General features: G+C 38.0%; 1 protein-coding gene across 1 annotated transcript in view; it reads right to left on the bottom strand.

Moving 5' to 3' along the window:
- Nucleotides 1–25,516, bottom strand: part of GLCE (glucuronic acid epimerase) — a 128,017-nt gene extending 102,501 nt beyond the window's left edge. The window contains exon 1 of the mRNA XM_082647575.1: nt 25,388–25,516. The gene's annotated coding sequence lies outside the window, so the exon portion shown is untranslated. The remainder of the gene's footprint in view (nt 1–25,387) is intronic.
- Nucleotides 25,517–26,389: the final 873 nt, after the last annotated feature.

The following is a 26,389-nucleotide window of genomic DNA, read 5'->3' as shown; positions in this document are numbered from 1 at the left end:
TGATAATGGAGATACAATGACCCAAAACCTATGGGATGCGGCAAAAGCAGTTCTAAGAGGGAAGTTTATAGCAAGACAATCCTACCTTAAGAAACAGAAAACATCTCGAATAAACAACCTAACCTTGCACCTAAAGCAATTAGAGAAAGAAGAACCAAAAAACCCCAAAGTTAGCAGAAGGAAAGAAATCATAAAAATCAGATCAGAAATAAATGAAAAGGAAATGAAGGAAACGATAGCAAAGATCAATAAAACTAAAAGCTGGTTCTTTGAGAAGATAAACAAAATTGATAAACCATTAGCCAGACTCATGAAGAAAAAAAGGGAGAAGACTCAAATCAATAGAATTAGAAATGAAAAAGGAGAAGTAACAATTGACACTGCAGAAACACAAAAGATCATGAGAGATTACTACAAGCAACTCTATGCCAATAAAATGGACAACCTGAAAGAAATGGACAAATTCTTAGAAAGGCACAACCTGCCAAGTCTGAATCAGGAAGAAAAAGAAAATATGAACTGACCAATCACAAGCAATGAAATTGAAACTGTGATTAAAAATCTTCCAACAAGCAAAAGCCCAGGACCAGATGGCTTCACAGGCGAATTCTATCAAACATTTAGAGAAGAGCTAACACCTATCCTTCTCAAACTCTTCCAAAATACAGCACAGGGAGGAACACTCCCAAACTCATTCTACGAGGCCACCATCACCTTGATACCAAAACCAGACAAGGATGTCACAAAGAAAGAAAACTACAGGCCAATATCACTGATGAACATAGATGCAAAAATCCTCAACAAAATACTAGCAAACAGAATCCAACAACACATTAAAAGGATCATACACCATGATTAAGTGGGGTTTATTCCAGGAATGCAAGAATTCTTCAATATACGCACATCAATCAACGTGATACACCATATTAACAAATTGAAGGAGAAAAACCATATGATCATCTCAATAGATGCAGAGAAAGCTTTCGACAAAATTCAACACCCATTTATGATAAAAACCCTGCAGAAAGTAGGAATAGAGGGAACGTTCCTCAACATAATAAAGGCCATATATGACAAACCCACAGCCAACATCGTCCTCAATGGTGAAAAACTGAAACCATTTCCACTAAGATCAGGAACGAGATAAGGTTGCCCACTCTCACCACTCTTATGCAACATAGTTTTGGAAGTTTTAGCCACAGCAATCAGAGAAGAAAAGGAAATAAAAGGAATCCAAATCGGAAAAGAAGAAGTAAAGCTGCCACTGTCTGCAGATGACATGATACTATACATAGAGAATCCTAAAGATGCTACCAGAAAACTACTAGAGCTAATCAGTGAATTTGGTAAAGTAGCAGGATACAAAATTAATGCACAGAAATCTCTGGCATTCCTATATACTAATGATGACAAATCTGAAAGTGAAATCAAGAAAACACTCCCATTTACCACTGCAACAAAAAGAATAAAATATCTAGGAATAAACCTACCTAAGGAGACAAAAGACCTGTATGCAGAAAATTATAAGACACTGATGAAAGAAATTAAAGATGATACAAATAGATGGAGAGATATACCATGTTCTTGGATTGGAAGAATCATCATTGTGAAAATGACTCTACTACCCAAAGCAATCTACAGATTCAATGCAATCCCTATCAAACTACCACTGGCATTTTTCACAGAACTAGAACAAAAAATTTCACAAATTGTATGGAAACACAAAAGACCCTGAATAGCCAAAGCAATCTTGAGAACGAAAAAAGGAGCTGGAGGAATCAGGCTCCCTGACTTCAGACTATACTACAAAGCTACAGTAATCAAGACAGTATGGTACTGGCACAAAAACAGAAAGATAGATCAATGGAACAGGATAGAAAGCCCAGAGATAAACCCACGCACATATGGTCACCTTATCTTTGATAAAGGAGGCAGGAATGTACAGTGGAGAAAGGACAGCCTCTTCAATAAGTGGTGCTGGGAAAACTGGACAGGCACATGTAGAAGTATGAGATTAGATCACTCCCTAACACCATACACAAAAATAAGCTCAAAATGTTTTAAAGACCTAAATGTAAGGCCAGAAACTATCAAACTCTTAGAGGAAAACATAGGCAGAACACTCTATGACATAAATCACAGCAAGATCCTTTTTGACCCACCTCCTAGAGAAATGGAAATAAAAACAAAAATAAACAAATGGGACCGAATGAAACTTCAAAGCTTTTGCACAGCAAAGGAAACCATAAACAAGACCAAAAGACAACCCTCAGAATGGGAGAAAATATTTGCAAATGAAGCAACTGACAAAGGATTAATCTCCAAAATTTATAAGCAGCTCATGCAGCTCAATAACAAAAAAACAAACAACCCAATCCAAAAATGGGCAGAAGACCTAAATAGACATTTCTCCAAAGAAGATATATAGACTGCCAACAAACACATGAAAGAATGCTCAACATCATTAATCATTAGAGAAATGCAAATCAAAACTACAATGAGATATCATCTCACACCAGTCAGAATGGCCATCATCAAAAAATCTAGAAACAATAAATGCTGGAGAGGGTGTGGAGAAAAGGCAACACTCTTGCACTGCTGGTGGGAATGTGAATTGGTACAGCCACTATGGAGAACAGTATGGAGGTTCCTTAAAAAATTAAAAATAGAACTACCATATGACCCAGCAATCCCACTTCTGAGCATATACTCTGAGAAAACCATAATTCCAAAAGAGTCATGTACCAAAATGTTCATTGCAGCTCTATTTACAATAGCCAGGAGATGGAAACAACCTAAGTGTCCATCATCGGATGAATGGATAAAGAAGATGTGGCATATATATACAATGGAATATTACTCAGCCATAAAAAGAAATGAAATTGAACTATTTGTAATGAGGTGGATGGACCTAGAGTCTGTCATACAGAGTGAAGTAAGTCAGAAAGAGAAAGACAAATAATGTATGCTAACACATATATATGGAATTTAAGAAAAATAAAATGTCATGAAGAACCTAGGGGTAAGACAGGAATAAAGACACAGACCTACTAGAGAATGGACTTGAGGATATGGGGAGGGGGAAGGGTAAGCTGTGACAAAGCGAAAGAGTGGCATGGACATATATACACTACCAAACGTAAGGTAGATAGCTAATGGGAAGCAGCCGCATAGCACAGGGAGATCAGCTCGGTGCTTTGTGACCACCTAGAGGGGTGGGATAGGGAGGGTGGGAGGGAGGGAGACGCAAGAGGGAAGAGATATGGGAACATATGTATATGTATAACTGGTTCACTTTGTTGAAGGGCAGAAACTGACACACCATTGTGAAGCAATTATACGCCAATAAAGATGTAAAAAAAAATAAATTATAACTCTAGGTCAATGGACACACAATGTATAAATAAGTAATTTTTGACAATAGCAATAAGAGGGAGGTTGGAGCTATATAGGAATAGTTTTTGAATACTACTGAAGCTATGTTGTTGTGAATCCAAACTAGTTTCTTATAAGTTTGAGATCAATATAGCCTTAATCTTCAGGGTTAAGGAAAAGAACTAAAAAATATACAAAAAATAAAACGAGAGGGGATCAAAATAGGACACTAGAAAAAATAAACTAAACACAGAAGAGAGCAGTAATGGAGGAAATGAAGAACAAAAAAGATATGATTTTTTTTATGAAAAAGAAAACCTTACCTATGAATAGTTATTTTAAATGTAAATGGTTTAATTCTTCAATCAAAAAGCAGAGATTGGTAGAATAGATTTTAAAAAGTGATTCAATTATATATTGTCTACAAGGGACTCACTCTGGATCTAAAGACACAAATAGGTTGATAGTGAAAAGATGGAAAAACACATTCCATGCAAACAGTAACCAGAAGAGAGCTCGGGTAGCTACACTCATATCTGACAAAATAAACTTTAAGTCAAAAATAGTTATGAGACAAATAAGGACATCATACATTGATAAATGGGTAAATCCAACATGAAAATATGTCAAACGTAAACATATGAACCTAACAATATATCTCCAAAATATATGAAGCAAAAATTGACAAAATAGATGAGAGAAATGTTCTGTAATAATAGCTGGAAACTTTCAAAAATATCTCACTTTCATAAAGAAAAACCAGGCAGATAACCAATAACAAAATAGAGGACTTGGGCTTCCCTCTTGGCGCAGTGGTTGAGAGTCCGCCTGCCGATGCAGGGGACACGGGTTCGTGCCCTGGTCTGGGAAGATCCCACATACTGCAGTGAGAGGCCCACATACTGCAAAAAAAAAAAAAAAAAAAAAAGGAGACTTGTTGAACAACACAATAAACCAACTAGACCTAACAGACACATACAGAACACTCAACTCAACAACAGCAGAATAGTGCATTCTGGAGTACTCTTCTCAAATCCATGTGGAACATTTTCCAGGATAGAAACACAATAGAGAGAACCAACAAAACCAAAAGCTGGTTTCTGAAAAGATCAACAAAATCGACAAACATTTAGCTAGACTAACTAAGAAAATAAGAGAGAAGACTCAAACTATGAAAATTAGAAATTATTATGCAGCATTACTACTGACCTTAAAGAAATAAACAGTATTATAAGAGAATACTGTGAACAACTGATTGTGAACAAATCAGACAACCTAGATGAAATGGATGGATTCCTAGAAAGACATGATCTACCAAAATTTACTCAAAAAGAAATAGAAAATCTGAACAGAACTATAACAAGAGATTGAATCAGTAATCAAAGACCTCCCAACAGGAGAGTGGCAAAGATGGCTGAGTAGAAAGACCCTGAGTTCACCTCCTCTCACAAGCACACCAAAATTACAACCATCTGCAAAACAACCATTGATGAAAAAGAATGGAACCTACCAGAAAAGGTCTTCTACAACTTAAGACATAAAGAAGGAACCACAATAAGACAGGTGGGTAGGAGGGGTGAACTCACAATATAATCAATTCCCATACCCCCAGGTGGGCAACACACAAACTGGAGGATAATTTTATTGCAGAGGTTCTCCCACAGGAGAGTTCTGAGCCCCACAACAGGCTCCCCAGCCCAGGGGTCCTGCAATGGGAAGACAAGCCCCCAGAATATTTGGCTTTGAAGGCCAGCAGGGCTTTAATTTCAGGAGCCCCACAGGACTAGGGGAAATAAGAGACTTCACTTTTAAAGGGCCTACACAAAATCTCATATGCACCAGGATGCAGGGCAAAAGCAGTTATTTAACAGGAGCCTGAGCCAGACCTACCTCCTGGTCTTGGCGAATCTCCTGGAGAAGTGGGAGATGGTTGTGGCTCACCCTGGGGACACAGACACTGGTGGCAGTCATATTTTGGAACATTCTACCACATGAACGCTGCCATCCTGGCTCATTATTGCTAAGACCTCGCCCCACCCAACAGACTATAGGTGCCAGTGCTGGGATGCTTCAGGCCAAACAAGTAACTGGGCAGGGACACAGCCCCACCCATCAGCAGACAGGCTGCCTAAAGACTTCCTGAGCTCACAGCCACCTCTAGAAATGCCCCTAGACACAGCCCTGCCCACCAGAGGACCAAGACCCAGCTCTACCCATCAGTGGGCAGACACTGTCCCTTCCCTCCAGGAAGCCTGCACCAACCTCTAGACCCACCTCACCTACCAGGGGCAGACAACAGATGCAAGAAAACTAAGATCCCACAGCCTGTGGACCCAGCCCACCCACAGCAGCCCAGACTCTACCCTGGAACGAGTTGGGCCCTGTCCACTTGCAGGCCAACTCAAGCTTCGGGACACCGCAGACCCCAAATTCAACTGTGTCAGGACCCCTGCCCCAACAATCTGAAATGAACTCTGGGATCCCTGGGCTCTGCAGCCAGACTCCAGCACTAACCCCAGGACCTGGCTTCACCTGCCAGTGGGTTGGCAACAGCTCCGGAGTCTTCAGGACCCTGCTTCCGCCCACCAGTAAGCCAGCACTTTATACCCACTAGGATGGCTATAATTTCAAAACCAAAAAGAACAGCTAGGATGTAGAGAAAGTGAAACCTTCACACATTACTGGTGAGAAAATAAAATGTCATAGTTGCTATGGAAAATGATATAGTAATTCCTCAATAAGGTAATCATAATTTCATATTACACAGCAGTTTCATTCCTAACTAAATACATCCAAAAATTGAAAATAGGTGTTTAAACAAAAAAATTTACAAAAAGTTTATAGCAGCAGTATACACCATACCCAAAAGGTGGAAATAACTAAAATATCCATCAATGAACAAACAGATAAACAAAATGTGTTGTATCCATACATGGAAGTATTGTTCAGCCATATAAAGGAATGACATGGTGATACATGGTATAAAATGGATAAAACTCGAAAACAATGTGATAAGTGAAAGAAGACATAAAAGGACACATGTTGCATTATTCTATTATATGAAATATCCAGAATTGGCAAATCCATGGAGACAGAAAGTAGATTAATGGTTGTCAGGGGCTGAGGGGATAGGGGGAATGGGGAATGATTGTTTAAAGGGTACAAAGCTTCTTTTTGAAGTTATAAAATGACTGTGACTAGATAAGGGTGATGGCTGCACAGCACTGTTAGTGTATTAACTTTCACTGATTTGCACGTTTAAAATTATTAAAATTGTAAATTTTACGTTATGTGTATTTTACCACAATGATGTTTTGAATGACCCAGAACTGCCACAGATATTAGAATTAAGATCGAAGGACAAAAAAAAAAAAAGATAGAAGGACATTAAAATCGTCGTTATAACCACATTCCACGTATACAAAAAGTTTAGCAGAGACATGGAAGATATTTTTTAGATAGAAATTTTAGAAATGAAAAGTACAGTGATTAAGATGATAATACACTAGATGAGATTAGCACAGAATAGACAATACAGAAGAAAAGATTAGTGAACCTGAAGGCACAGGAACAGAAACTACCTAAAAGAAAGAAAGAGAAAAAAGGAATTAAAAAAAAAAAAGAACATAGGTAAACCACTGAACTTCAAGTGGCCAAATATATGGGTAACTGGAGTCCCCAAAAGGGAGGAGGAAAATATATTTTAAATTTGCAGAAATAATGGCAAAACTTCTCAAACTTAATGAAAATTATAAAGCTAGCTAGGGTTTTATAGCATATATAAAAGTAAAATTGATGATAAAAATAGCATAAAGGCCAAGAAGGGCCTTATAAACTAGCTCAACAAAACCCTACCACACACACACACACACACACACAAAACTGCATCAACATACATCATAATCAAATTGCCCAAAACTACTGATAAAGAGAAAATCTTAAAAGTAGCTAGAGGAAAGAAGACATGTTATGTACAGAGGCATAAGAATAAGGACAGCACCAGATTCACAGAAACAACATAAGTGAGAAGACACTGGAGCAACATCTTTAAAGTACTAAAAGAAAAAAAAATCAACATAGAATTCTATACCCAGAAAAATTATCTTTCAAAAATGAAGGCAAAAGTAAAGCAACCATACACCAATAATAATTTTTAAAAAAGAGAAAAACAAACAAAAATGAAGGCAAAATAAAGATATTTTCAGACATTCAAAAGTGAAAAGAATTCATCACAAGCAGACCCACATTACCAAAAATGTTAAATGAAATCCTTCAGACAGAAGAAAAATCTTGATACAAATATGGATCTACATAAAGGAATGAAGAACACTAGATATGGTGATTTCAAAGATAAATATATATTAATATTTAAGTCTATTTAAAAATAACTGCTTAAATAACAATGTACTGAGGGTTTATAACATATTTAAAAGTAAAATTTATCATAACAATAGCATAAAGACTAACAAGAGAAATGGAAGTATACTTTTCTAAGGTTCAATACTATATATGAAGTGGTATAATATTCTTTGAAAGCAGATAAAGATGTATACTATGAACATTTATGTACTATAAACCCTAAGCAAACACTAAAATAACCAAATAAGTAGTTATAGCTAATAAGGTAACTGATGTGATCAAGAAGAATCATAGAAAATACTCAACTAATACAAAAGAGAACAGGAAAAAGAGGAATGAAGGAACAAAGAACAAATAGGACAAATAAAAAACAAATAGCAAGATGACAGACTCAAATATAATCACATCAATGATCATATTAAATGTAAATGGTCTATACACTCCATTTAAAATATAGATATTATCAGACTGGATTAAAAGCATGACCCAACTAGAAGGTGCCTACAAGAAATTCTTTAAATATAAAGACACAAGTAGGTTAAAAATAAAAGGATGGGAAAAGATATACCAGAAAAAAAAAAAAAAGCTATAATGGCTATATTAATGTAAGACAAATTCTTAAGGACTACAACCAGGAATAAAGACAGTCATTTCATAATGATAGGTGAGTAATTTCATCATAAAAACATAATAATCCTAAATGTTTATGCCCCTAATAACAGAGCTTCAAAATACATGAAGCAAAAACTGACAGAACTGCATAAGAAAATAAACAAATCCACAATTATCCAATACTTCTCTCTCAAAAACGTATGTAACAGGGCTTCCCCGGTGGCACAGTGGTTGAGAGTCCGCCTGCCGATGCAGGGGACACGGGTTCGTGCCCTGGTCTGGGAAGATCCCACATGCCGCGGAGCGGCTGGGCCCGTGAGCCATGGCCACTGAGCCTGTGCGTCCGGAGCCTGTGTTCCGCAACGGGAGAGGCCACAACAGTGAGAGGCCCACGTACCGCAAAACAAAAACAAAAACAAAAACAAAACAAACTTATGTAACAAATAGGCAAAAAGACAAAAACTAGAAATTAAAGCATGGATATAGTAGATTTGACAACACTATCAATGAACTTTATCTGACTGACATTTCTAAAACACACTACTACCCAATAGCAGAAGAATACACATATTTCTCAAGAGTACACAGAGACCTTATGAAGAGAGACCATATTCTAAGAAATAAAACAAGTCTAAATAAATTAAAAATGATTCAAGTCGTGCAAAGTATGTTCTCTGACCACAATGTAATCAATTAGAAATCAATAGCAAGAAGATTATAGGCAAATCCTCAAATATCTGGAAATTAAAGAATACCCTTCTAAATAATTCATGGATTAAAAAAGGGGGGTAAACTAAAAGGAATTATTAAGTGAATGAAAAGAAAAGCAAAACACATCAGAATTTGTGGGATTGTGCTAAAGAGGTATTTAAGGAGAAATTGACAGCAATGAATGCTTGCTTCTACCTTTTAGAAACTAGAAAAAGAATAGCAAAGTAAACCCAAAGTAAACAGAAGAAAGGAAATAATAAAGATCAGAGCTGAAATCAACAAAACAGAAAATAGAAATAATAGAGAAAATCAATGAACTCGAAAGCTGGTTCTTGAGAAGAGTAATAAAATTAGTAAGCCTCTAACCAGAATGATCAGGAAAAAGAGAAATACACAAATAACCAATATCAGGAATGAAAGAAGAGACACCATTACAGATTCTACAGATACTAAAAGGATAACAAACCATGATAAACAACTTTATGCCAATAAATTTGACAACTTAGATAAAATAGACAAATATTTGCAAACCACTTATATGACAAAGAACTCATATCTAGAATATATAAATAACTCTCAAAATTCAAGAGTAAAACACCACAGATTCAAGTAAAAATGAGCAGAAAACATGAAGAGACATTTCACCAGAATGGATATACAGATGGCAAATATAATAAGTTCAACATCATTAGTCATCAGGAAATGAAAATTAAAAACATAATGAGATACCACTACATATCTATTAGAACACCTAAAATAAAAAACAGTGACAATACCAAATGCTAATAACAAAGATAGAAAAACTAGAGCTCTAATACAATGCTGACGGGAACATAAATTGGTACACCACTCTGGAATATGGTTTGGTAGTTTCTTAAAATACACTTAACACTTTCTTAAATATATTTACCATACTACCCTGGAATTTATACTCCTAGACACTCATTCCAGAGAAATGAAAACTCATGTGCACACAAAAACTTGTATACAAATGTTGATAGCAGCTGTATTTGTAATAGCCAAAAATGAAACTGCTCAACTGTCCATGAGCGGGTGAAGATTAAACAAACTCTCATACATTTATACCATGGGATACTGTTCAGCAATAAAAAGGAACTATTGATACATGTAACAACTTGGATGGATTTCAAGGGAATTATGCAGAGTTTTTAAAAAGCCAGTCTCAAAGGTTACATACTGTATGATTCCATTTACATAATATCTGGAAATGACAAAACAGTAATGGAGAACAGATTAGTGGTTGCCAGAGGTTAGGGGATCTTTCTGGTGATGGAATAGTACTGTATCTCAACTGTGATGGTGATTACACAAATCTACACTTGATAAAACTGCGAAGAATTACACACACAAAGGAACACATGTAAAACTGGTGAAAAAGTAATAAGATCTGTGGATTGTACTAAAGTCGATTCCCTGGTTTTGACACTGTACTATAGTTATTTAAAATGTTACCACTGGGGGTTCCCTGGTGGTGCAGTGGTTAGGAATCTGCCTGCCAATGCAGGGGACACGGGTTCAAGCCCTGGTCCTGGAAGATCCCACATGCCGCGGAGCAACTAAGCCTATGCGCCACAACTATTGAGCCTGCGCTCTAGAGCCTGCACGCCTAGAGCCCATGCTCTGCAACAAGAGAGTCCACCGCAATGAGATGTCTGTGCGCTGCAACAAAGAGTAGCCCCCACTCGCCGCAACTAGAGAGGGCCTGTGCGCAGCAACGAAGACCCAACACAGCCAAAACTAAATGAATAAAATTAATTAATTAAAAAAAATTAAGCGTTACTACTGAGGGGAACTGGATGAAAGACACATGGGACCTCTCTGTACTAATTTTGGAAGTTCCTGCGAATCTATAATTACTTCGAAATAAAAACACCTTTTCACAATACACTCTTCAAAAAAAAAAAAGAAAAAAAAAATCAAGAGGTATAAAAGTGTACACAATTAAACCAAACCAGTCTTACTGAGATCTCAGACTTCCAATATCCTAACTCTTTTCCAGAAAAGTCTATGCACACAGAAACATAACTGTGTTTATTAATGTGTGAATATGTATGTTATTTAAACCCACACATACACAACTGTTTTGCAGTAATGTCAGCATACCATAAACATTGTCCTGCCACTTATTTTTTTCACCCAATAATATGTCTTATCATTTTATTAATAAGTAAAGACAACTTGCCCTGCAAAGAAACTGCACACATTTACATTCCTGCCTACAGTGTACGAGAGACAGTGATTCTATGCATCCTTGCCATTATTGAACATTTTAATCTTTGTTAATCTGGAAGGTGAAAACATGCTCTACTGTTGTTTAAATTTGCATTATAATAATATTATTATTATATACTAACGTTTGATACTATATGAAACCATAAAGTGTTGAGAATAAGTGAGGTACCCAACAGAAAGTTTTGCTATGGGGAATTATAACCAATAAAATTTTTTTTAAAGGTTGGAGTTGGAAAAGTCCTTACAGGATAGCTTGATTAAACTGTACTCAATACATGCTTTAATGCCTCAAGGACAGAATGTCCACACTATTTTCAGTTCAATTGTTAAAAACATCCTCATTACAAACCAGTACTTCCCTTCCTCTAACTTTCACTCATTGTTCGTAGTTCTACCCTCTGGGGATGCAAAAGATACGTTTAATCCCTCTTCCACATGCCATTCCTTCATGTGTTTCACAGAATCACATATTTGAGTCAGGAAGAATATTAAAGATCATTCAATTACCCAATTTGAAAAGCATTACCATATACCACACTAAAGTCTTCTTTCTTCCAGGCTGAAAACCTCAAATATGTCAATTATCGTGCAAGCATCTGTTTCAAGACACTGCTTCATTCCAATTACTCTCCTCTGAACACACTGTCTATCAATGTCCTTCTTAAAATGTGGCAAACAGAACTGACAGCACTAAGCTAAATGCAAAGTAGAAAAGGAAAATCAACTGTGTTTTGGACAACATGCCTCAAAATAACACTGTTAAACGGGTGTTAGCCTTTAGGGCAGTTATAATAAACCATGGACTCACCAACTTCAGACAAATAAGAAGACACACTCAGGCACACACCCTGCTTTGAAAAAAAACCACACCTACACCTACTGCTGTTAACCCTCCTAGTCTCCAACCCTGTATTTGGGCAGATTTTTTAAAAAAAAAATTCAATTATAGGGCTTTGTTTGTCCCTAACAAATATTAACACACCAAAAATAAAATTATCATAGGGACTTCCCTGGTGGTGCAGTGGTTAAGAATTCACCTGCCAATGCAGGGGACACGGGTTCAAGCCCTGGTCCGGGAAGATCCCACATGCCACGGAGCAACTAAGCCCGTGCACCACAACTACTGAGCCTGCGCTCTAGAGCCCGCGAACCACAACTACTGAGCCTGCATGCTCCAACTACTGAAGCCCGTGTGCCTAGAGCCCGTGCTCGGCAACAAGAGAAGCCACTGCAATAAGAAACCTGCGCACAGCAACAAAGAGCAGCCCCCGCTCACTTCAACTAAAGAAAGCCCGCGCATAGCAACGAAGACCCAACGCAGCCAAAAATAAATAAATAAATAAAATAATTTTTTAAGTGTAAAAATAAATAAATAAATAAAATTATTATAACAAATATTTTCTTAGATACAGTCCACCGTTCTAATTATTAAAAATAAAGTGGGCTGGGGAGGATCCTGATTCTGTCACATAACATACTAGCACTTCCTCACAATTCTGAGAATAACTTATGATAAACATCTTAACAGGACATGCGGGAAGATAGCATCTTGAGGCTCACCACTAAGAATGAACTGCAGTTTAATTTTAACATTAGCCCATTCATTAATCAATTACAAATCCACCTGCCTATGCAATTATCAACTACATTTCTGCATCTTTTCTAAAAAGACGTAATAAAAGGCTATCAAATGCTACCTGTATAACCTTTGGGGTCCCTTTCCTCATTTGTAAAACAGGACTAAATGAGGCAATCTATGTAAAGTGTTTAACCCAGTACCCAGCACAAAATTTAAAATCCAATAAATGTAGCTATAATTCTAGATATATTATGGCCAGAGCATCTCCTGATGTACCTACCAGTTTACATACCCTATAAGAAAAAAAGTGAGGCTAGTGTGGCATGACTTGTCCTCTGTGAACGCATGCTGGCTCCTAGTGATTAGTGTCTTCTTTTTGGGGTGCCAAAAATATATGTGTTCAATAATCTGACAGTTTGTTCAGGAATAACACCAAGCTCACCATTTTATTATTATTATCTGCAACCTTTACTTCTTTTCCAAATTGTGTATCAGCAGCTAAAACACTGTTACACATAATACGTGTTCAAAAAAAAAAAGTTTGCTGAATTCCCCTTTAAAAAAATCAGGATTAATTTCTTAGTTTTGATAAATTTGCCATGGTTATATAAGATGTTAACATTAGGGGAAGCTGGGTGAAAGGCATATGGGAATTCTTTGTACTTTGCAATTCTCCTATAAACATATAACTATTTCAAAATTAAATGCTTTTTTTTAAAGTCAAGAGGATCTTTTCCCACCTCTGGTAAATTCTTTCTTAAAACTACTCATATATTACCAACCACTATTAGGTGCAAATTCTTTAGCAGGTTTTACAGCCCTATAATTAATCTGGAATAGGAGACATGAATTCCAGCAAATAGGAACTCTCATAATACCCCTAACATATCCTGGCCCACACAGAGTTAGTATTCAGTAAACAATAGTCATCCCCAAATTTTATCTTTGGAAACATGGGCTTAAAAAAAAAAAATCTATCCCCAAAGCAAATATCTTTTCCCTAAAGCATTAAAGCTCTGTAGAATCCAATTAAAACCTCTCTTATTGTTCAAATTACTTATTTAGCAGTGGCCTCCAAGTCAAGCTCAAAAAGACCTTTGATTGTATGAGACAAATTACTACTATATTATTAGCATGAAAATCTTTTAAAAATATGTTTTAAAATATTTTATATCATGGCTGATTGGTTTTTGAATTAGGTAAATAAGAGTTTAGGGAAATGATGAATTTCATTTATAATTATTCAAGCTCAAACTTTCACTGTTAAGCAACAAAGTCATGAAAATTCTGATACAACTGTACTTGCCAAAGAAATCCTAAAATATCTAAGAAGAAAGTATCTTGTTCCTAAATACCTCCAAATAGCTTTTGTACTTTAAAGAGTTTCTTTCAGGCATCAACTAATTTTCAAAAACTTGGCTTTCCTTTTTGGAATAGAACTACAGAATAGGTACTATAAACAGAAGTGCTATTGTCAAAGAATCGATCCAATAATAAAAAGAGCTAAGGCCACTTGTCTTATAGAAAATTACTGCCAAATGCTGCCAGACCCTGCTTTTCTTCCTTCTGGGCCAGTAGCCAGATACTAATCATTTTTAGACCCTTTCTAATTTTTAGTACACAGTTTAGTACACAATACCACATCTGAACTAGACAGTATTTTAATGAATGTTCTCCATAATTCGTCTTATGTTTTGGCACACACACATATGATTTACAATACCTTTGGAAGTACATATAAGAAACTGGTAACAGTAGTTGCCTCTAGGGCAACTGTTTGGGTCTTTGAATTTTGTAAGTTTTTTTAATAACTATTCAAGAAATTAATTTATCTATTAAAAGAAAAAACTAAAATAATAAAACATTAATTCCAGTTAAAACATTTTACCTTATAACATAATGCATGTGGTATTCTTTTAATATGTAACTTCAAAAAAAATTTTTGCAATGCTCTTCAGTTATAATCAAAGAAATACAAATTAAAGTCAGATCATTTTTGCTTATTAAATTAGAAAAGGGTTCTTTTTTAAATTTTTTAATTAATTTTTTTGGTTGTGCTGCACAGCATGCAGGATCTTAGTTCCCCGACCAAGGATCAAACCCGTACCCACTGCAGTGGACGCGTGGAGGCTTAACCACTGGATAACCAGGGAATTCCCTAGAAAAGGTTTTTAAAACTAATACTGATATTGGCATGTAAAGTGGCATAAACTTTCTAGAAAGTAATGTGGCAATACCTAATTTTTTAAAGATCTTCTTGCCTTTTGACTCAACATTTTTATTCCTATCCTAAGAAAATAATCAAGTATGGAGAAATATTTATGCACAAAGACTTTCTTCAAGTGTTATCTGCAGAGGAAAAATATATTCAGTAATTGGGAATGGTTAAATCATTACACATCCATTCAACAGAATATTATGCTGCTATTAAAAATTCGGTTTTGGGCTTCCCTGGTGGCGCAGTGGCTGACAGTCTGCCTGCCGATGCAGGGGACACGGGTTCGTGCCCCGGTCCGGGAGGATCCCATGTGCCGCGGAGCAGCTGGGCCCGTGAGCCATGGCCGCTGAGCCTGCGCGTCCGGAGCCTGTGCTCCGCAATGGGAGAGGCCACAACAGTGAGAGGCCCACGTACCGCAAAAATTAAAAAAATAAAAAATTCGGTTTTGAAACAATTTTGACAAAGTACGAAAATTTTTATGATATAAATTCATGGTGGGAGAATAAACAGTATACAAATGAATAAATATATTCACGGAAGAAGGAAGAATGTGTACCATAATGTTAGCAATGCTTATATTTGAGCTGAGGCATTAGATCTTTGTCTTTAGTATTTCTCCACATATTTAAAATGAGTTCCTAGAACTTATAAAATAAGGGGGAAAAACAAGCTACACACACATTCCTAAGTTTATAATTTTGGAAGACTGATTGACATTTAAACAGCTGAAATAAATTAAAGCCTTCTAATTACTAACATTTACAAAAGCTGGTGACTAACTCAAATTACTATGTATCATTAAGATCATTCCTACCATATAATAAGCACTACCAGCTAGCTCATTTTTTAATCAATACAATAAAAAAGAAGACTTTGAACTATCATATGGTACAACATGGACAAAAATTAAATCCCATCAAACAGGGTTAAAAATGTAATTATGAGTTAAATTGTAATAATACTTATTATATATATATAAGTAATAAGGTCCCTGGAAGAAAAAAAAGATTAAACTAACATATAACATCTAAATTAATAAACATAACCAAACTTTTCCTTTAAATGAACTGAATCTGCCACTGGGAAAAACAATAATTATTAATGAATGGGTAAACTATCATTGCTCAGACATTAATCTGTACAGTTTCAAATGTAGATGGAGTTTACCCCTAAAGATGATTTCCACCACTACTGCCCCCTCGAAAATCACAAATCTCACAAGGTCACTATTCTGCTTAGCACCCTTCAGTGGGTTACCGCTGCCTTAAATCCAAATTCTTTACATTAGTTGTAAGATCCTCCATGATATGGTCCTTGCTTTCACTCCCCACTCCTTCCTTCTCACTTGCTTCCTATGCTCTGGCCCAGTGGTTTGCAAAGTGTGATCCTTGAACCAGCGACATCTCTACCACCTGTGAACATGTTAGAACTCCAAACTCATGAGCCCCACTCCTACCGGGAGATTCATATTCACACTATAGCTTGAAAACCACTGCTCTAGCCCTCCTGAATTGCCTGCAGATACCCAAATCTGCCCTGCTCTCTCTCTGCAAAGACAGCTCCCTACCTACAGTGCTTTTACCCCATTCCCTACCGGGCATCTCATCCACCTTGTTTCCTACTCATCTTTCAAGTCTTAGCTTAGAAATCACTTCAAAAGGGAACTGAAAACTTTTCCAGAATTAGAAAAATATTTCTCATGATTTCTTCTATTATTGTAGGGGTTCTCATTTGCATTCTTCACCAACTAAAGCCATTTCTAAAATTTCTTAAGACCATCAAAGAAAGCCTTTGCATGACATATCCCAAAACATAACTTATGCATTGGTATAAATGATTTCAAACTGTACAGAATAGTAAAAAATATATATAACGTACAGTAGAACCAAACTGTCAAAAAGAAATGACTTTTTTAAGTTGGGAAAATATAGAAAAATAGCCAACCAGTTCTGAAATTCACACCTTAAAATTAATTAATTTGAATTTCCTCTTTTCTGGACATATTTCTCCCATCTTCTGGAGAAGGGGCATCAACTAATAAAGAACATGATTTTTAAAAAGAGGCTAATCAAGAGGAAAGAGAAATGTGTACAGCCTGGATAAAGTTAAGTGCTACATGTTTTAAGTCAGATATAAGAACAAAAGCATGGACCAGAAGCTGTTCTCCAATATTTTTAATAAGTTTGAGATAATCTCACAGTACATGATGAGTTAATAATTTATCTTCAGTCATTTAATGATCATCTATCATGTGCTAAGGACCACATGGAATTAAGAATTATGTGTATGTATCTATATATCTATATCTATACGAAGATGAGGTTAACTTCTAGTTTTTTAGCCAAGAAATGAATCTTTATGCCCACAAAAAGACAGGTACAAAATTGTTCTTAGCAGCTTTGTTCCTAAGAGCTAAAACCTGGAAATGGCCCAAATGTCTATAAATACTACAATAAAAAATATATACTCACACAATGGAATACTATACAGCAATGAAAAAGAATGAACTTCTGCTAACTTAAAAATTGATTTGATTCCATTTATTGCGTTGGCCAAAAAGTGCCTTCAGTTTTTAAGTAAAACTAAAAGACACATTTTTCATTTTCACCAAGAACTTTATAGAACAACCTATTCACCCTTTTGTTCCACTACCTTCTGCCATTTTTCAGGCAACTTCATAATTCTATCTTCCCAAAACTTTTCAGCTTTTTGAGCAAAGAACTGTTCCAGGTGCCTTTTACAGTCTTCCAGGGAATTGAAATTTTTTCCATTAAGAGAATTTTGTAAAGATCTAAATAAATGGAAATCCGAAGGTGCAATGTCTGGTGAATATGGCGGATAAATGAGAACTTCCCAGCCAAGCTGTAACAGTTTTTGCCTGGTCATCAAAGAAACATGCAGTCTTCTATTATCCTGATGGAAGATTATGCCTTTTCTGTTGACTAATTCTGGATGCTTTTCATCGAGTGCTGCTTTCAGTTGGTCTAACTGGGAGCAGTACTTGTTGGAATTAATTGTTTGGTTTTCCGGAAGGAGCTCATAATAGAGCCCTTCCAATCCCACCAAATATACAACATCACCTTCTTTGGATGAAAACCGGCCTTTGGTGTGGTTGGTGGTGGTTCATTTCGCTTGCCCCACGATCTCTTCCATTCCACACTATTGTACAGTATCCACTTTTCATTGCCCGTCACAATTTGTTTTAAAAACGGAAAGTTTTCATTAAGTAGAGAATCGTATGTGGAAATACGGTCAAGAAGGTTTTCTTTGCTTAACTTATGTGGAACCCAAACATCAAAGCGAAGAACATACCAAGCTGGTGCAGTGATTTTCAACACCTGATTTGGATATTTTGAGTACGTCGGCTATCTCCCGCGTGGGATAACGTTGACTGTTCTCAATTAATGTCTCGATTTGATTGCTATCAACTTCAACTGGTCTACCTGATAGTGGAGCATCGTCCAGTGAGAAAACTCCAGTACGAAACCACTTCTGACATGTTCGATCAGTCACAGCACCTTTTCCATACACTGCACAAATCTTTTGTTTCAGTTGTGTTTTTACCCTTCTTGAAATAATAAAGCATAATAGGCCGAAAATGTTGGCTTTTTTTCCTTCCATCTTCAATATTAAAATGGCTACACAAAAATTCACCAATCTTGATGTCTTTTTTTAAAGGCATGCTGATATACAGCTGTCCCATAAAATCTAACAAAATTGTTTCAAATGAAGTTAAAGACAGCTAAGTGCTACTAGAGCCATCTTATGGAAAAAAATTGAATGAAACTTTTGGCCAACCCAATGTATGAAGTTTAAGAAAAAGCAAAACTAATCTACTGTGATGGCGGTCAGAATAGTGGTTACCTTTGGGAAGTACTAACTAGCAGAGAGTAAGGAAGCATGCAGAGGTCCTAGAAGTGTTCTATTCTTGGTGTGGTTGGTGATTACATGCTTACATATGTAGAAATTCATTGAGCTGTTTATGACTTCTGCACTGTATACAATTTAAGTCCTAGAAAAAAAAATTTTTTTTAAATAGAAGAGAAAGTTCCTCGTCCTCCATGCCAGCCAGCAAGGAAGGAAGGAAGGAGAGAGGTTAGATCAAACAATCTTCAAGTTTCTGTTTTAAAGTTCGATTGTCTTATTCATTTAACAAAAATGTGAGCACCTACTTTGTAAAAGGTAAAATGTGAGCACCTACTTTGTATCCCCTGAGTGCTGGGGATATAGCACTGAACAAAATGGGTAAAAATCCCTGCTCTAATGGATCTTACATTATAGTAGGGTTAGAAAGATAATAAAAGCAGTGTGTTGGACTGCAGAAAAGCACAAAGAAAGAAAGAATGCAGGGAAGAGGGATAGGAAGAGTATGTATGGGAGGGATGCTGTAATTTTAAACAAGGTATCAGTAAAGGCCTTTCAGAAGGGGTGATACTTTAATTCAGACCTGAAAGAAGGAAGGGAGCGAGACATAACAGATATCTGGAAGAACAAGTTCCAGGCCTTCCAAAACAGCAAGGAGGCCACTGTGGCTAAAGGGAAGTGAACAAGGGTTAGATTAAAAAAAAATACACACACACACACACACACACACACACACACACACACACACGGCCAGATATTCTTTTCTCCAGTCTTTCCCTCCAACTCCTCGTTTAAAGACTAACTTAAATCAAACCTTTTCTACATAGAAACTTCTGCAGCCACTAGCTCAGTCCACATTTACCTTTATCTTCTGAGCTCCTGGAGCTGCATCACTCATGGCATCTTTATATACTGCCTTGCAATTAAATACTTACTGCCTCCCACTCCCAATAAACTGAGCCTCTTCAGGGCAGTGACTACATTTTATGCTTTTTTGTATCCCTGTTAGTTAGCCCATGGTTGGCATGTAAATGGTTACTGGTCAGAATGTTGCTAATAACTTTAGTAGGCAGAAGATTAGTAAACTGTGAATAGATTTTTAAAAAGAAAAAAGAGGAAGGAAAGAAACCAAGACTAGGGAGCTACGTGAGTGAAGAGGCACTGAGGCGTCTCCATGTGTCATGATCCAAAGTCTGGATTTTCTCTGAGCCATGTCCTTAAGACTCTGAGATCCTCAACATCACTTTTCTAAAAGCCACTCTAGGCTTTTTTCCTGGGGGGAACATCAGGCACCTGGTTTCCTTTCAAATAATGGTTTTACAACACCAATGGTCATAACTAGCTTAACAACAACAACAAATCTTAACCAACTACAAAGCTGTGTGATCTTGAGCAAGTCATTTAACTATTCTTGTGTATGTCAGTTCCCTCATATGGTAAATGTAGGAGTTGGATTAAGTGGTCTCTAAAGTCCAATCAATCTCAAATCCTCTACTTTAGCTTTTTTTGAAAAAGCTGAATAGATAAACCTCACAACCTACTTCTTCAATTTATAAAATGAATAAAATATCTATTAATAATTTTAAATACACTGAATAAGAACTCATATTCAGAAAGCAGTGTAGTATTTTGAAAAAGCATACAATCTGGAGTAAGACAGACCTGGATCTACATAGCCTGCTTCTTAGTAGATAATAACCCTGAGAAAGTTACTAAATTTGCAGGATTTGTTTTGAGAATTAAAGGTAATGTATGTAAAGCAACTATTAAGCCACTATAAAATCCCATACACACTGGCAACAATCATTTCCCATACAGAAAGCAGCCAAGGTAAAATATCTACTAAATCACTGATGTCTAAGATCTGAAATACTCAAACTAGTTCATAATTCTGCTAACAACTTTAGATACAGGGATTAGTGGTTGCCTCAAAATTCTGCATGACTTTTCTGCAAGTTTATCAGAGTAATCCCTAACTCCTACAGTGCTGACAGTCTCTTTTCTTAAACATGAGGATAAGAACTACAGATCTAATGTCAGTTTGCGGTCATAGGGGCAGAGAATAAGATAATGTAGAAAGCCCAACGTTTTAGAAAAATAGGACAAGACTGAGATTTGGGCTTAACTCAGACATTATGAAGATATTAATCTTGGCACTGAGAGTTCAAATCTGTAATGAGAGCCAACTGTGTAAACTAAGCAATAGATAACTCAATAAGTAATAAGACAAATATACATTGGCTTTTGAGTCCAGGAAGAGAGAGACATACATAATTACAGCATACTAATGAACATAAGAGAATGAAAGAACAAGATACAGAGAGTGAATACCTAGTGGGGCTGGAAGAGTGAGGACCAGAGCACACAGAAGACTCAAAAAGCAGACAGCGCTTAAGTTGTATCTTGAAAAATCACTAGACTCTGTCAGTAAGACAGGAGAAGGAAAGGCATTCTAAGCAGCAGGGAGAATATATAAGAAGGCTCTGAGTCAGGAAAAAGTATGGCTCTTTCAGGAAACTGATGTTATTAGTACAGTTGGAGCTTGAGATGTATGGTGGGAGAAATGCAGGAGATGAGCCCGATGATGAAGGGCCTTGTAACCATAGAACTAAATACTGTAGGTAAGGGAGAAGTATGGGTTTTAAGAAAAAAGCCCTGAACATATTTGCATTTCAGAAAAATCACATTGGCAGCGGTGTAAAGGATAGATTAAACGGGGTCAACCACTAGAGACCTCATTCTACACACAGAGTTCAATAAGGACATTACATTATCATATAGATACTCTATTACAGAACCAGGGGTCAGAAGCAAAAATAATAATGCTTTAACAGATAAAGCTAAATTACCAAAAGGAAATCATTTACCTTCATGAATGTATATTCTTGAATTAAATATTTCCTATATATCTTAAAATAGAAGAGGCTCTAAAATTAGGTATGACATATAAAAATTACATGGAACTAGTTGTACCCTGAGAACTAGCTACTCTTGTAGCATCTATCCCTTTTTGTAAATATAATACTGTAGATCCGCAACATAAAAACCTATGTAATAAAAACCTTGGAATTGGAATTTATATTGATTACTGACAGGGACTTCTCTTTCTTTAATTTTATATATACGGAAACTGAGGCCCTGAGAAACTAAGGAATCATCCAAGGTCAGATGGTTAGCAGCACAGTTAAGACTGGAATTCATGTCTTATGATTTCCTTTCTAGAAATTGGCTTAGTACGTCATATTTATAATTTCAGAATCTTGAATGATAATCCAAAAGACACTGGTATTGTCATTTTCAGCAGTGTAATAATGAACTATAAAACTATTTTTGTTTCATATGCCTCACAAGAAAAACATCTATTAAGTGTCCATATGTCTGACAAAAAGAAATCCCATCCTGAAATCTGTGCCACAATAAAAACACCTCCTGCCCCGCCACAAAAACACAACCTATTCTTCTCTAGGGAGTCTAAAAACTTCCTTTTTCAAACTCGGGAAACAAATTTGAAATAAGAAAGGCCTAAGATTAATTTATCTTTGTATAATTAAAGATCCAACATCTTTACCATGTTTTAAGATTTAACTTGAGCCTCAGTCTTTTACTTATTCTGTTGTGCTCCCCTCCCCACCCCATTCCTATAATTTTACATACCTGAAATACATTTTTCCTTCACTAGTACGCATAGTAGAAGTGGCAACACTGACAAAATGCCTTATAAATACAGTACGTTTCACAAATTTGCATAGTGACCAAAATTTTAATTTTTAGACTTCTCTAATTTACCCTTAAGTAATGTCTGCTCACTGAAATAAATTCAAATAGTATAAAAGCATATATTAATAACTCTCTTCCATGCCTTTGCAACTCTCTCCTGAAGAATCCCCCGAACACTTAAAAGTCTGATGTTTATCCTTACAGACTTTTTTTATGCTTATATAACAGAAGGTGCTAATCCTCAGAGTCAAAATATATTTAACACTCAAACTCTACTGATCATAATTTAATTTCTATTAATTCAGAAGGTAGATTGTTATCTTGCCTGGTTTCTGGTTAACATGACAGACATCAATTATATTATCATTCAGAGGTTATTTTTTTTTAAGTGAGCAAAACCCCAACTATCCTGTTTATTTCTTCCTTATCAGCATCTCAATTATTTTATGTATTTATTTTATTTATTTGTTGTCTTTCTTTCTCTTGATATAGGTTTCATGAGAGCTGGAATCATTGTTCCTCCATGCTGTGACACTTAGCAGACAATCAAATATTTTTTGACTGATCAGTATGTTTACTTAGAAATTATGAAAGTTGCTTTTTAAAAAGTTACTGACATCTGCTTAATTTTTCATTGGCTTTCAAACATAATGAGGAAAAAAAGATCTGCTTAGAGTTTTTTTGGCTGTGGTTCCAATCAAATATCTGCTCAACTGATCAGTTTTGATAGTCAAAACTATCTTATAAAATTCAATCAGGCATTTTGGTTCGATCAGGAATTTGTAACCAAAACAAAAACCAAAAACCAAAACAAAAACTTTCAGAGAGTTATTCATTGCTATGCAGAATTCCCTTGTTTTTTTAAAATGATTACAGAAGTCAAGTATTAAGTAGATTATCACTAATGTTTCTGGTTCTAAGATCAAAAGAAATGTCATTAAAAAAAAAACTGTCACTAAGAAAAAGAGTGAGGCAGGCAAAGTTCTCTGCTTTGGCATACTCAAATTTGTCTGTTTATCCCAAATTACAGAATTACTGTGAGTACAGTTTCCACTGCCTGCCACAGACAGACTTCACTTACGGGCCTCTATGATAAAGGAGCTATCTAACCAGAAGAACTGTCAAGCAAAGGAACAGACTGTCTGACTTAAACATAAAAAAAAAAAAAAAAAAAACCCCACATACACATATATACAGGTCATTTTATTTGAATTCCACCTAAGTCTGGGCTAGTTACCAAGGACTCTGCATAGGAGTCAAGACTAACTGTACCTTCACAATAAAACTGTTAAGCAGGATTCTCTAAAAGAGCTGTTAGCCACGCTTACAAGTCTCAAATGACGCTTCTGCAGAGCTCTAGCTTTGGAACTTCGAATTCCAATGCGTTATTTGGAAGCTGAACTTGAAGTTCCCCCTCTCCACAAATGCTTTTCAAAGGACAGGGAGAAGCCAGAACACACTTCCCAGCACTGCCTGACTGCCTAACACTCGAGCAAGACTTCAGGACAGACCTAATAATGCAGGATCAGCAAAGCAGACCACCTAGGAAAGGAAGCCAAAACTTCACAGCCTTCCCTATCCTCAGCGGCTTCCACGCTGACCCGGAGGACACTCGCCCCCTTAAGAATCTACAGTCTACATGCCCACTTTAAGGTGTTGCCTGCCACTCTCCCGCTCCCAGAGCAGGGAGACCAGCACGCCTCCACAGGGATCCCGGGACAGAGAGAAGGAAACTGCAGAACAAACCCACTATTTCTCCAACTAGGCAACAACACGGATCAATCCTTCAACTAAGCACTGAGTAAATCTCATCTAGAAAGAGATTTGTTCCAGGATGCTGACCAGCCACAGACTGTGTACTAGGCTGGTTCGGGATGTCACCAGAGTCCCCTTCCCGCCCCGAGCCGACCCAGCGCCTGCAGAGCCGCGCCCTCCCTTCGAGATCTCCCGGGGACCCGCTAACTCGCCCAGTCTCCCCCGAAAAGACTGGAGGCCGTGCCAAGTTACCGCCCCCCTCTGGGCAAAGCAGAAACCCCAATAAAGACGCTGGTCTCCGCTGTAAACCCTTCCGTCCCCAGCAGCCCACCAAGGCGGTCCCGGTCCCTGCAGGACGCAGATACATCGCCCTCTCGCCCGGAGACCCCGATAAACAGACGGAACCCCAACACACTGCTTCTTTATCCCAGGAATGCGAAACGAGACGCCCACTCTCGCTCAAAGGACCCCCAAAACCTCATGGATCTGCCTCTTCAGAGACCTAGGACCTTCCTAAACTGAATCCTCTGCCCCCAAAGAGCCTGAGATCGCGATAAAAGGACCCCTTGTCCCGGAACCGCGCTATACCACCTCAAGGAACCGAAGGGTCCTGATAAATCTCCTTCGACCCCGAAGACCCGGGACCCAATCTGCTGCCAGCCACCACCACCCCAAGCCGGAAAAAAACCCGGACCCCCATTAAACCGCCTCCTCACCCCGAGGAGCCCTGGCACCCGCTACACCGCCCTTGGGCGCCCGCACCCGGATCCCACCCCACTGCCTCCTCGACCCCCGCACTCACGAACCCCTCCAAGCCTCGCGCCCACCAGGCAGCGCCGCGCTGCCCGCGGAGCCGCCCCCGTCGGGAGCCCCCCTGCCCCGGCTGCTCCGTGTCCCCGCTCCCCGACCGCTCCTCAGCGAAGACGAGCTCCGGGCTTCCTCACCTGGGTAGCGTCGGAGGGCAAGAGGACCGGGGAGCCCTCAGGAAGAGAAAGAGGCGGCAGAGAAGGGGCTGCCCAGGCCTGCGTCTGCCGCAGCTCCAACCCCTCCGCGAGGAAGCGCTTGTGTGAGGAGAGCCCTCCCGCTCCGCGCGCAGCCGGGAGACGGAGCCACAGCCGTGCCCACCGCTCTTCCCGCGAGATCCCAGCCACAGCGAGGGGCGGGGCCCCGGCGAGGGGCGGCTGCAGAGGATCGAGTGACAACCCCGAGAGCCTGTCTGCGGCGGGGCAGGAGGCGGGACTTGGAGCCTAATACTACCAATCGTAAAATAGGAAAGGTGATTCGCCTACCGCTTTTCTTCTCCCTCGCCCCTCATCAATAAACTAGGCAAAAGGAGCAGTGACTTTAAGTAGTCACGGGCAGAGGGACGGTATCTTGGATGGAGAGGTTTGGCTCGTGTCTGGTCCTAGTCAGCCTCCGTAGATATACCTGGTTACGGAAGAAGGTGGTTTTCACACCGCCGTGGACTGGGGCGCTGTTACCCTCGGTTACCGCGCGGCCTGAAGTCCTCAAGAGGTTCGCCTCTTCCTGGTTGAAGGCGCACCCTCCTCGGGTTACCCAGGTCTAAACCTGTTTTCCCCCCATCGGGGCCTCTCCTCCCTCTCCACCTCGAACAGGGCGCCATTGTTGAGATGCCAGTGTTTTCCCAACCCCTACTAGGGACGTCTGGTCTGACAAAGGACACCCTTCTGATTCGTGTTTATTTCTACTGAAAGCCTTCTAGAAGAGTAAAAAGTAAATCTCAGTCACCATTATAACAAATTCCGAAATTAAATGAAAAGTTGTATTTCTGTGGACCCCAGTGTCTGGCACACGCAGGACACTGAATAAATGTAAAAGGAATGACTGAAGAATGTGATATTTAAATACAGTCCTCTCTCAGTATCCTGGGGTATTGGTTCCAGGACCCCTGCAGATACTAAAATAGTGGATACTCAATTCCCTCA

Source organism: Grampus griseus (genome assembly GCF_964374135.1).
Source record: "Grampus griseus genome assembly, chromosome: 2".
Taxonomy (NCBI): Eukaryota; Metazoa; Chordata; class Mammalia; order Artiodactyla; family Delphinidae; genus Grampus; species Grampus griseus.
The sequence above is the reverse complement of the archived record's forward strand: the minus strand, read 5'-3'. Positions and strand labels throughout refer to the sequence as shown.